At 42.1% G+C, this 13,365-nt stretch overlaps 1 protein-coding gene across 27 annotated transcripts in view; it reads left to right on the top strand.

The window, feature by feature from the left end:
* Positions 1-13,365, top strand: part of ANO4 (anoctamin 4) — a 445,360-nt gene that overhangs the window by 219,392 nt on the left and 212,603 nt on the right. For 3 of the 27 annotated variants that reach the window (XM_084957435.1, XM_084957433.1, XM_084957432.1), the window contains exon 1: positions 6,877-7,330. The exons of the other annotated variants lie outside the window; for them this stretch is intronic. The gene's annotated coding sequence lies outside the window, so the exon portion shown is untranslated. Of the gene's footprint in view, positions 1-6,876; positions 7,331-13,365 lie in introns of those variants that run through there. 27 annotated transcript variants of the gene reach the window in all.

Genomic DNA, 13,365 nt, shown 5'->3' with positions numbered 1-13,365 from the left:
TAAAAAAAAAAAAAAAAGATGTCTTAAAAGAGATGCTACGTAAAATAATTTTGAGACCAGGGAGATGGTTAGCAAAATGCTGGTGTAATTTGTGAAACTGAACCACATTGTTTTGGGGTCTTTGAAGAAGCCTGGTGGGAAAACACGGAGGATTATAAATGCTGTATATTTAGTATCCTTTAATATTTGATAAGTCCCTGGATATTATAATTTTTCAGATACCTTGATTAATCAAAATCAAAGAAAAACTTTGAATCAAAATCAAAGAAACCAGAGTAGTATTCCTTCACTCAGATATTAGTGGTAAGAAGTAAATAGTGACCCAGTAAGCCAAAATCAGGAATTGATTCTCCAAAAAGGATATCTGGAGTCACAGATACTGGGCTGTGACTGAGAAGTAAATTCCTCTTTTCCAAGCATTTTGATTAATCAAGGTTTACTCTTCTTACACTACTTTGTGTTTTATAGTTTTCACTGAGAACTTTATCATAATCAATACATTTGCTCAAATTACAGATTTAGCATTGAGGATGGGTGATACAACCCAACATCACACATTAAGTCATGGAGATTGTGTTTCACTGATGGAGTTCTAATTCTAAATAGTAATACTCTTCTTTTAATATTAAGCAGTATCGTGTAACATTGGATTTGAGCAGTTTAGCTCTGAAGAGCATCTGCGTAAAGAACTACTGCGATTTTTGCTACTTGTAGTTTTATGACATTGCATTTCTGCACAATGAAATATATTTCTAGATTATATATATATTTGTATTTCTATATTTTCTTATGAGCAATTTTAAGCATTTTTGTACTAGTTATCTCCTTTTGTCATTACACTACCCTCCTGACCTTATAATTCATATCTCTACTTTACAGCTTGGGTGGGGGGTTGGGGGCAAAACCTAAGTGCCATGTAATATCATAAATAATGGAGACCAGGGTAGAATGAAGGGTCTTCTATGCTTCCTTTAATTCCTTTATGAATGTGTTCAGTAAACACTGAGGTGAAGGATCCCAACATTGAAGATGAGACTATTTCTGACAGAAATATTTAATGAAGGATATGAGAGAATCAACTATTTACTCTGGATGGGAATTCCCTTCATACCAGGTTACTGACAAACAGAGAAAAAAATTTCCCTAGGAGAATAAAAATCAAAATAGTAGACATTGGAGAGAAAATAACTTTTCATGGAAAGTTATAAAATTACATAATTACTTCATTTGATTCGAAAGATGATTATACCATGCTGAAAGGATATTTTTAAAACAGATGTTACAAGTTTGCTTCTGTGCAAGTGCAGGAGTTGAACTTAGATTTTTTAGGGCTGAATGAATTTCTACAATGAACTAGATGTTTATAAGACTGTTTTTATAGCAATTTTTGTTAGTGTATCTTAGTAAAAACAATTTGTATATAATGTTAATGTTTTATAGTTTAGAATGATGACCTCTTTATGAACAAGTAGAAGAGTATACATTCTATGGGACTTTAATATTGAAATTTCAAAATAGGAAAAAGGAACTATCAGTTCCCTTTAAAATGCAAATCAAGTTTTTCAATGGACTTAAGAATATGCTAGAATTTATTTTCTTGTGAAAAAACAAGTTTTATGCTAAATATGTCTGGGAACCTGCCCACACAGTCGGGGTCATCTCTGGTAAGACAGATTTGGGCCATTTATTTACCTTCAATCTCTAATGTGGTTCAATATGTGATTCAAATGTTTAACCAGTCCATTGAAATTTCATATTAAAAATTCATAGTTTGGTTCTTCAAGGGACTGGGCTTTAGCTTCTTGTTTATAGAAAGCTTTGAGAGACCAACATATAAAAAATGTAAAAAATACAGTATTTGAACATTAGTAAAATTCCTTCTCTCCTACAAATATTTTTATTAAGATTAGCAGAATGATGGAAAGATTTCACTGTTTTGTAGAATTTTGTGGATATATCTATGTATGAACTTCTAGATTGGATAGAAGTAAGTGTGTGTGTGTGTGTGTGTGTGTGTGTGTGTGTTACAAATATTTCTTGAGTGTCTTACCACCATTCTGGCACGTGATCTCCCATACCCATTATGGTCTATTTTAAAGGTGAAAAAACTGATTATATCTTCCCAAGCTATATGATTAATATGTGATAGAGTCACTAGAGTCACTATTTCATTGTCTGCCAGCCCTTGTTCTGCTAAATAAAAAGTGAAATAAAAATGATGAGGAAAGAAGTGAACTACTTTGAATTTTCAGTTTTCTTCTTACATTGTTACATCTGGATGCAAGAATTCCTCCGCCAGGTGTCTACATGGTAAAACACATTTACATTTTTTCCTACATTACTTATGCCCTTCGTCTGGTCAGAGGTATCTCAGCACGCTAACCACCCATAAGCTGTTTTTCAACTCCCCCCCCCCCGCCCCATGTAGATGTATAGCTTACAAGGAAGGAAAGAGTTATTTTATCCATCCATTCGTTTATCCATCTCACCTGTCACATGCCAGGTGTTGTGCTGGGCATAATACTTTAAAGCAATGATGAACATTTTAATTCATGAAAAGTAAAAACAGATCACAGATCACATTTTGTTCTGTTGTTCAAAATGAAAACAATCAGTTGCTTTCTAGGACAAAAGCATTTATATGTGGCAGTATAAAGTAAGGGGATGTGTGTGTATGTGTGTGTTTTCCTTGATGTTATTTTTCCCTCCCTTTCTTTCCTCATCCTTCACCCCCCATCCCAGGATAGCAGCCAGGTCCCTTGAACACCTTTGTTTCAGCAGAGTTTTGTGTTACCTAAAGTTCCTGCCTTTCTCTGAAATCCTAGGCTTCTGAATGCTGGAGATTAGATAGGAGAAGAAAGAGAGAAAGGAGGAAGTTCTTAGGAGCAGCTCCCTTGGAGCATCCTGTAGTGGTAGCATGGCTTCCTGTGGGTGGGTGGAAGGAAAAAGAAGGGCTGTGTTGTGTGTCTGGGGGACTGTATCTGAGCCACCTGAACCGCCAGCTGTGGCTGAGATTCTCCAGCCTGGGGAAGGAACAGATCCTTCAAGCTTCTGGGAACTTGGGAGGTTCTAAGAAGGCAACAATCTTATCTTCTTCATTGTGGACCCAGTACCTTGAGCAGAGTATGGAGTATAGCAGCTACTCAGTAAATTTTTGTTAGTGAATGAATTCCCCCATGGACATGCAAAAGAGGGCAGTTCAGCAGTAGTCAGTGTGACTTGGAGACCAGAGTTGTCTCTTTAAATGTTCTGCTGTTTACAAAACTTCTGGAACCTTTGTGCAGTCCTGGATATGTGCAGTAGAGTGGGGATATTAGCAATGACCAAAATTAAACTATCATCTGTGGATGTGTTGGTTGACTCTTCTAATGCGAAACCTGCAGATGGCTGACCATATAGACTCTGGGGACCGTTAAGTGGCATTAATACCCTGGCAGACTTTATTGTGTTATAGTCCATTAGGTTCTAATGGGCTGTGGACAGAAGGCGGGCAAAGAGCAGAGTGTTTGAAAGGAGATCTTGGAGGTTAGAAGGATTATTGGATCACTGTTACCCTACAGTCTGACCCTTCGTGCCTGCACGTGTACCTGTGTAATCTTATAGCTACTCCCACATTTGTGGTGCTCTGTGCCTTGGTGGTGGAGGAGACTCAGTCACTTCTCAGTGACATCCAGTGAGACATTTTGAATCCAGTTTCTTGAGCCCCGATTTCTAACCTTATTTTTAATTCATCTGGCCATGCTGTTTCAAAGGGGAAGGTGGGCGAGGGAGGGATTGGCATGAACACCATCTTGTCTGGCAACTCTGTGGTTGACTTTTTACCTAAATTATATTACCTAGTCTTAAACTCTCTTTGCCATAATTTCCACATCTGTAACATGGAGGTAGACAATCCACATAGAGCCCTCAGTGCCTGACACACGGTAAGCACAGTGGATGTGCTGGCTGCAACCATCATTCCTCTCAACTATGCTCTGTGGTAGATTATATTATCCCCATTTAAAAGATAAATTAAAGCTTGGACAAGTGAAGTCACCCAATCTCATAGTCAGTAAGTGGGAAGACTAGTGTTTGAACCTAGGTTTTTCTAAATCCAGAGTTCACGCTCTTTCCAAAGAAGGGGCTATTATGGTCAGTAGACTTTTAGAAACTTCACTGACCTCGTTTCTTTCATGGAAAGGGAGCCAAGGCTATTGAGCAAAGCTTGGATTAGGTACACAGTTCTCTAAATATCATTCCCAAGGTTGTACGAGGTGCGGTTATTATCTATCTTGTTATAGAAGTGACCCACGTGTCTACCTTTTCTCTAGAATGGAATAGTTGCAAGAGAAACTCTTTGTGAGAGACATGCTGTCCTGGGAACAAGTTAATGATCTTGGCCCCCTGGGGCATTGTGGAGACTCCATGCCATCATCTATGCTCTGTTTTATAAACAGCATCATTTACTGAATCAGGAAATGACAGTGCAATAACTTTTAAATAACCACACATTTTAACAGTATCATGACTTTTTTTTTAAAAGACTCATTTTGAGTCTCAAAGTATTTTGGGTAAACGTGCCACAGCAGAAAAACAAAACTAAACTAAACAAAAAACGCTCTCAGACCTCTTTAAACATTAGAACCCCAGCTTTCTTACCCCAATTTTTAGTTGGGGGTATGTTAACATACCCATTTCATTGTTGCCATAGCAAACTAGTGAACGTTTCCAAACTTTTTAAAGCAGTAGGATCTGTTGGTTTGTCCCCAAGTATATTTTTACAGGTAATCTCTTATATAAAGCAGATAACTGCTGTTTGGAATAGGCGGGGATAAAAGGTATGGACTTTGCCCACTCAGTGTCCTCTTTTCCCCTTCCATGGCCCCCGAAGTTCCTCAAAAGAATCCTGGGTTTCCAAGGAACACACTTTGAAAACCACTGGCCTGTTGGAAAGGAATAAAGCCAGCTAAAGGAAAGATATATGCCCTTTCCAATTACTTTATCTATTTTGAGTTTTCTAAATTAGCATCCTCCCCCCAATTTTTTTTCCTGATTTGTACTGCTTTAGGGATGTTATCAGACCCATCTGAAGAGTAATGAACATCTAGAGGGTCCTAGGCTTGAGAGTATCATATAAATGCTAAGCAGTGTTTGGTTTTTAAAATGCCTAAAGTGCTCAAAGCTGTGCTGAGTCTGTGTGTTTTCCTGAATTTTTAAAAACATCTAATTTGATCTATTTGTTAAATTTTAAGAAGTGCCAGACTTGTCAGGCTGCAGATGTAAAGTCTAGCTTTATTCAGACAAATGTAAAAACTGCAACAAGAGATTTGTTTGCTGGTTAAATGACTTCCTGTTTTGGGTAGCCAGACATGATTTAAGAACAGTAGAATGCTTTCCACAAAAACAAGGAGCCTGGGGGGGAGTCAGCACTGGGTTAGAATTCATCTCTGTCACTTATTGGTTGTGTGACCATATTAGCATCTCTGAAACCTGGCTTCTTTCACGTACTACCTGGCTCATAAGGTGTCCTGAGAATGACAGACACCAGAATAAACTGTAGTCCCTTCCCACTTCCTTCTTGTTTCATCTCTGAATTTGAGAGAAAAACAGATTCTTTCAAGCAATGGCACTGAGATAATTAGAATAAGAAAAAAATAACAATTGATAGAGTCTTACAATTAGCTTTTATTTATTTTAAAGTGGGCATTGAGCCCCTCCCGTTTGCTACCCAAGGCATCAAATTTGGAGCTACTTTGGACCTTCATCTGAAAGGGAGCCTAGGTGTAAAATGAACTTGTTATAAAACAGCCAGGTATTTCCCGCTGTGTTGCAGTGGGATCTGTGGCATCTTGGCAGCGCTGGGATGCAGGTTCAATCCCTGGCCCGGCACAGTGGATTATGGATCCAGCATTGCCAAAGCTGCGTTGTAGGTCACAACTGCCAGTGGTATCTGATCCCTGGCCTGGGAACTCCATATGCCACTGATAAGTATTCAAATTGAGACAGGACCAAGCTCTCTCTCTCTCTCTTTTTTTTTTTTTTTTTTTTTTTTTTTTTTTGCATTCTAAATTATTCCTGAAGGTGTCCTTTTTTTTCCCGTGCATTTTCTAATGAGGCTTTGAGGTCACTATGTAATACTTTCAGAATTCTGAGCATCAGCTGTGTAAATTTGGAACTCAGGACAAAAATAGTATCATGAACTGGTACGCCGGAGAACAAATATAGATACTTGGATCATACTGAACAGTCCTTTCATGGCTTCTTCAGTGACCTATAATTTCACTTTATTTCCTGTGCATCAGAAAGTACTGAGATTAAAGTACTCCTGTATTATAATGCCAAAGTGGGGCTATTCTGACACATTTAGAAAATAGAGAATTTTTTTTTTTTAAAGTAGTGAGTCAAACTATTTGATTTTCTGGTTTTATTTCTTACTCTCTTTTAGACTGTTACTAAAACAGTCTAAAATAAACATTTGCTATTTTTTTTCATTGCCTTTATAGTACTGATTCCTCAATTTCATCCTCGTCAGGAAGTACGAGGCTTCCCATTCATGTGTATGTCATGTTTATACCTCTAGCACCTAAGCTAAATATTGGTTTAGTGAACCCATGGCAGAAGATAAACAATTCATCATTCGGTTGAGCCCTTACAGTATTATTTGTAGTCTCTTCTCCCAAGAGAATGAGTAATAAATAACTGACATCCTGAATGATTTTCATGAAAGGAGTAATTGAAATAGATGCAAATATTTGGTGAAGAGGTTCAGTCCCGCTGTGGTAGAATTGCCTTCTCATTCCACAAACAATGTCAGGATTTCCCTGCATCCTGACTTCTCCGTTCTGCCTCCATTCTGAGAGAGGATAACAAGCTAACCCTTGGAAAGTAGCTTTTCTGGATATAGAGGACAAGATGGCGGAGGAGTAGGGGGACACGCTCGCCCTCTCCCACAAACACAACAAAAAAAGCACATCTACAGAAGAAATGACTCGCACAGAACAACAACCAATCGCTGGCAGAGGAACCTAAACTCCAATAACGGCAAGAAGTTCGTGACATTATTGGGCAGAACGGGAGAAAAGAGGAGAGTGAGAGAAGGTGAATCCGAGCGGGACGGGCGCTCCTGAAAGGGAACTGCGGAGGAGAAAGGGATCCCGCACCCTGGAAAGTCTCCTACCGGGGGAAAGATCAAACGAACCGGAGGAATCTCCAGATGCAGAGAAGAGTGTAGCAGTAAGTCGGAGTACGGAAAAAAGATCAAGAACCCAACGGACCATCTGAACTACGGGCACAGTCACCAAAAATTGAGACGCCTGGGTGGGGGCTGGGCACCGAATCCTCGGCTCCAGAGGTTAGTCCCCGGGAAAGGGCAGGGGGACGCCTGGGTGGGGGCTGGGCACCGAGACCTCAGCTCTGAAGGTTGGTCCCCGAGAGGGGGCCGGGGGACGCCTGGGTTGGGGCTGGGCACCGAGACCTCGCCTCCGAAGGTTAGTCCCCAAGAAAGGGCCGGGGGACGCCTGGTGGGGGGGGCTGGGCACCGAGACCTCGGCTCCAGAGATTAGTCCCCGGGCTAGGGGGGCGGGGAAGAGCGGAAACTGCTTGGGAGGTCTCTAAACCATTTGACGGGGCAGAGACTGCCTGGGAGACTAGAAAACAAAGCTGTCGCAGAGGAAGGGAGCAATACTCTAGGGGCGGGGAAGTGGAAAGCCGCCGCAGAGGGAACCTGGGAGAAGAGCCTGGTCTGCGCCCGTGCTGGGGAGGGGAGAGAAGAAGGGGTGGGTCCCCATAGAATACCCCCCACGCCACAGCAAGCTTACAGGCCCGCTAGCTAGCAGAAAGCTGTGCTTCCCAGTGCATTCCCTCCCCCCACCCCCGCCACCCCCTATGCTCTCGCTGAACCTGGGGCTGCCTGCCATCCAGGAGGGCTGGCCTCAACAATTGCCTGAAGCCTACCACCGCAGGGGCTCTCCCTGCACAGGCCTGCTTGCCCTTTGGAGGGGCTACACTTCCACAGAGCAGCACCAAACACCACCAGCCCCCTAGAAAAGGCCTGCAGCCCAGAAAAGCTAGAACAAGCCTAGCCAGGCCGTGAATAGATCGACCTAATTCTCCGACGGTTTTTCTGAGACGGGCTCCCCCGGGGAGGAGCCTCTTGAGTCTCCAAGGGCCTTGCTACACGCCCAAGACCCCAGGGGGTGCTAAGACCTAGTGGACCAGCTGCATAGGACTGCCAGCTCCAGGCAGGACCCCCTGCAGCCCAGAAAAGCTGCAACAAGCCTGGCCGAATTGGGAAAAGATCTCAGACGGTCTTTCTGAGTCGGGCTGTCCTGGGGAGGAGCCTCTTGAGTCTCCAAGGGCCCTGCTACCCGCCCAAGACCCCAAGGGGTGCTGAGACCTAGTGGACCAGCTGCATAGGACTGCCAGCTCCAGGCAGGACCCCCTGCAGCCCAGAAAAGCTGCAACAAGCCTGGCCGAATCGGGAAAAGATCTCAGACGGTCTTTCTGAGTCGGGCTGTCCTGGGGAGGAGCCTCTTGAGTCTCCAAGGGCCCTGCTACCCGCCCAAGACCCCAGGGGGTGCTGAGACCTAGTGGACCAGCTGCATAGGACTGCCAGCTCCAGGCAGGACCCCCTGCAGCCCAGAAAAGCTGCAACAAGCCTGGCCGACTTGGGAAAAGATCTCAGACGGTCTTTCTGAGTCGGGCTGTCCTGGGGAGGAGCCTCTTGAGCCTCCAAGGGCCCTGCTACCCGCCCAAGACCCCAGGGGGTGCTGAGACCTAGTGGACCAGCTGCATAGGACTGCCAGCTCCAGGCAGGACCCCCTGCAGCCCAGAAAAGCTGCAACAAGCCTGGCCGACTTGGGAAAAGATCTCAGACGGTCTTTCTGAGTCGGGCTGCCCTGGGGAGGAGCCTCTTGAGCCTCCAAGGGCCCTGCTACCCGCCCAAGACCCCAAGGGGTGCTGAGACCTAGTGGACCAGCTGCATAGGACTGCCAGCTCCAGGCAGGACCCCCTGCAGCCCAGAAAAGCTGCAACAAGACTGGCCGACTTGGGAAAAGATCTCAGACGGTCTTTCTGAGTCGGGCTGTCCTGGGGAGGAGCCTCTTGAGCCTCCAAGGGCCCTGCTACCCGCCCAAGACCCCAGGGGGTGCTGAGACCTAGTGGACCAGCTGCATAGGACTGCCAGCTCCAGGCAGGACCCCCTGCAGCCCAGAAAAGCTGCAACAAGCCTGGCCGACTTGGGAAAAGATCTCAGACGGTCTTTCTGAGTCGGGCTGTTCTGGGGAGGAGCCTCTTGAGTCTCCAAAGGCCCTGCTACCCGCCCAAGACCCCAAGGGGTGCTGAGACCTAGTGGACCAGCTGCATAGGACTGCCAGCTCCAGGCAGGACCCCCTGCAGCCCAGAAAAGCTACAACAAGCCTGGCGGAATCGGGAAAAGATCTCAGACGGTCTTTCTGAGTCGGGCTGCCCTGGGGAGGAACCTCTTGAGTCTCCAAGGGCCCTGCTACCCGCCCAAGACCCCAGGGGGTGCTGAGAACCAAGTGAAATCTGCTACCATCGTGGGGTGGACCTCCCAGTCCTGTCTGCCCTCAGGAAGTCCTCCTTTGCTTCAAAGAAACACTGTTAGTCCCATCAACACTCCAGAAAAGCCACACTGCCTCAAAAAAAGATTGACCAACAACGACAGCCCTCAGGAAATATTCCAGGGCAGTGACAAGGCAAACACTACCCGATAACGGAGAGTACAACTCCCTCAGGAGAAAGAAGACAACAAGCAAGATGAAGAAGCTGAGAAACCACCCCCAGTCAAACCAACAGGAGAACTCACCTAAAACAGTCAACAATGAAACTGATCTCTGCAGTCTGACAGACCTGGAGTTCAAAAGAGAAATAGTGAAAATACTGAAGGAATTAAGAGAAGATATGAACAGCAATGCAGATACCCTCAGAAAGGAGCTAGAAAATATAAGGAGGAGCCAAGAAAAACTAGAACATTCATTTGCAGAGATGCAAACTGAACTAGGGGCAGTAAAAACCAGAATGAATAATGCAGAAGAACGAATCAGTGATATGGAAGATAGAATAATGGAAATCACTCAATCTGGTCAACAGACAGAAAACCGAATCAAAAAACTGGAAAGCAATATAAGAGACCTATGGGATAATATAAAACGGGCCAATCTACGCATAATAGGAATTCCAGAAGGAGTAGAAAAAGATAAAGGAATGGAAAATATATTTGAAGAAATTATCGCTGGAAACTTCCCAAATCTAAAGGATACTGGATTCAAGATACAAGAAGCACAGAGGGCCCCAAACAAACTGAACCCAAACAGACCCACACCAAGACACATCATAATAAAAATGGCAAAAGTTAGTGATAAAGAGAGGATCCTAAAGGCAGCAAGAGAAAAACAGAATGTTACCTACAAGGGAACCCCCATAAGAATATCAGCTGATTTCTCTACAGAAACACTACAGGCCAGGAGGGAATGGCAAGAGATATTTAAAGTGCTCAAAGGAAAAAATATGCAACCTAGAATACTTTATCCAGCAAGAATATCATTTAAAATAGAAGGGGAAATAAAAATTTTTCCCAACAAACAAAAACTTAAAGAATACAGCAACACAAAACCCAGGTTAAAGGAAATATTGAAAGGGCTTCTCTAAACCAAAAAGAAAGGAAGGAAAGGGAAGAAAAAAGAAAAGAAAAAAAAAAAAAGAAGAAGAAGAAGAAGAGGAAGAACTAGGACTGAGGAAGATACAATCAGAGAGCAGTCACTCAAATAAGCCAGCATACAGATTTAATCATGAACATGCTTCAAACAAAATAAAATTAAAAAGAAAAAAATAAAAGAGTCATCAAAACCATAAAATGTGGGCAAGGGATGTTAGGAGGTAAATAATCCTTTTTGTTTGTATGTATGTCTCTCTTCTTAATTTTAATATAATAATGAAGTGTTTGAACTTACAGGACCATCAGGCTAAAACACACAATTATGGGAAGGGGTTAGCATACTTAAAAAACAGGGCAACCACAAGCCAAAACCAAATATTGCATTTGCAAAAAATGAAAAAAAAAAATACACTCAAGCAGATAATAACAGGAGACCATCCAACCAAAAAAAAAAAAAAAAAAAAAGAAGAATGGAGAACCATAGAATCAACTGGAACACGAGGATCAAATGGCAATAAATAATCATCTATCAATTATCACCTTAAATGTCAATGGACTGAATGCCCCAATCAAAAGACACAGAATGGCTGAGTGGATAAAACGGCAAAAACCTTCAATATGCTGCCTACAAGAAACTCACCTTAGGACAAAAGATACATATAGATTGAAAGTGAAAGGCTGGGGAAAAGTATTTCATGCCAATAGACATGACAGAAAAGCAGGAGTTGCAACGCTCATATCAGACAAAATAGACTTTAAAACAAAAGACATAAAGAAAGACAAAGAAGGACACTATTTAATGATTAAGGGATCCATCCAAGGAGAGGATGTTACTATCATCAACATATATGCCCCAAACATAGGAGCACCCAGATACATACAACAAATATTAACAGACATAAAGGGAGATATTGATGAGAATACAATCATAGTAGGAGACCTAAATACCCCCCTCACATCAATGGACAGATCCTCTAGACAGAAAACCAATAAAGCAACAGAGATCCTAAAGGAAACAATAGAAAAGTTAGACTTAATTGATATCTTCAGGACACTACATCCAAAAAAATCAGAATACACATTCTTCTCAAATGCTCATGGAACATTCTCAAGAATCGACCACATATTGGGACATAAAGCGAATCTCAATAAATTTAGGAGCATAGAAATTATCTCAAGTATCTTCTCTGACCACAATGCCACGAAATTAGAAATCAACCATGGGAAAAGGAAAGAGAAAAAACCTACTCCATGGAGACTAAACAACATGCTACTAAAAAACCAATGGGTCAATGAGGAAATCAAGAAGGAAATTAAAAACTATCTTGAAACAAATGATAATGAAGACACAACCTCTCAAAATCTATGGGATGCTGCGAAAGCAGTGCTCAGAGGGAAATTTATAGCAATCCAGGCCTTTCTCAAAAAAGAAGAAAGATCCCAAATTGACAACTTAACCCTCCACCTAAATGAATTAGAAAAAGAAGAACAAAGAAGTCCTAAAGTCAGCAGAAGGAAGGAAATTGTAAAGATCAAAGAAGAAATCAATAAAATAGAGACTCAAAAAACAATAGAGAAAATTAATAAAACCAAGAGCTGGTTCTTTGAAAAGGTGAACAAAATTGATAAACCCCTGGCCAGACTCACTAAAAAGAGGAGAGAAAGAACCCAAATCACCAAAATTATAAATGAAAAAGGAGAAATCACAACGGATACAGCAGAAATTCAAAAAACCATAAGAGAATACTATGAACAACTATATGGCAATAAGTTTGACAATCTGGAAGAAATGGACAATTTTCTAGAATCTTACAGCCTGCCAAAACTGAATCAAGCAGAAACAGACCAACTGAACAGACCAATCACTAGAAATGAAATTGAAGAGGTCATAAAATCACTCCCTACAAATAAAAGCCCAGGACCAGATGGCTTCACAGGTGAATTCTATCAAACATATAAAGAGGAATTGGTGCCCATCCTCCTGAAACTCTTTCAAAAGGTTGAAGAAGAAGGAATACTCCCAAAGACATTCTATGAGGCCACCATCACCCTCATTCCAAAACCAGGCAGAGATACCACCAAAAAAGAAAACTATCGCCCAATATCATTGATGAATATAGATGCAAAACTTCTCAACAAAATCTTAGCCAACCGAATCCAACAACATATCAAAAAAATTATACACCATGACCAGGTTGGGTTCATCCCAGGTTCACAAGGATGGTTCAACATACGCAAATCAATCAACATCATACACCACATTAACAAGAAAAAAGTCAAAAATCATATGATCATCTCAATAGATGCAGAAAAAGCATTTGACAAAGTTCAACATCCATTCATGATCAAGACCCTCGCCAAAGTGGGTATAGAGGGAACATTCCTGAATATAATCAAAGCCATTTATGATAAACCCACAGCAAATATAATCCTCAATGGGGAAAAACTGAAAGCCTTCTCACTCAAATCTGGAACAAGACAGGGATGCCCACTCTCACCACTGCTCTTCAACATAGTTTTGGAAGTCTTAGCCACAGCAATTAGACAAACAAAAGAAATCAAAGGCATCCATATAGGAAGAGAAGAGATCAAACTGTCACTGTATGCAGATGACATGATTCTATACCTAGAAAACCCTAAGGACTCAACCCCAAAACTCCTTGAACTGATTAATAAATTCAGCAAAGTGGCAGGATATAAGATTAACATTC

This window comes from Sus scrofa, chromosome 5, assembly GCF_054392235.1.
Source record: "Sus scrofa isolate SSC_HxYL_T2T_F1_AM1 chromosome 5, Sscrofa_HxYL_maternal_Yorkshire_Landrace_v2.0, whole genome shotgun sequence".
Lineage (NCBI taxonomy): Eukaryota > Metazoa > Chordata > Mammalia > Artiodactyla > Suidae > Sus > Sus scrofa.
This window is presented reverse-complemented; position numbering and strand designations above follow the sequence as displayed.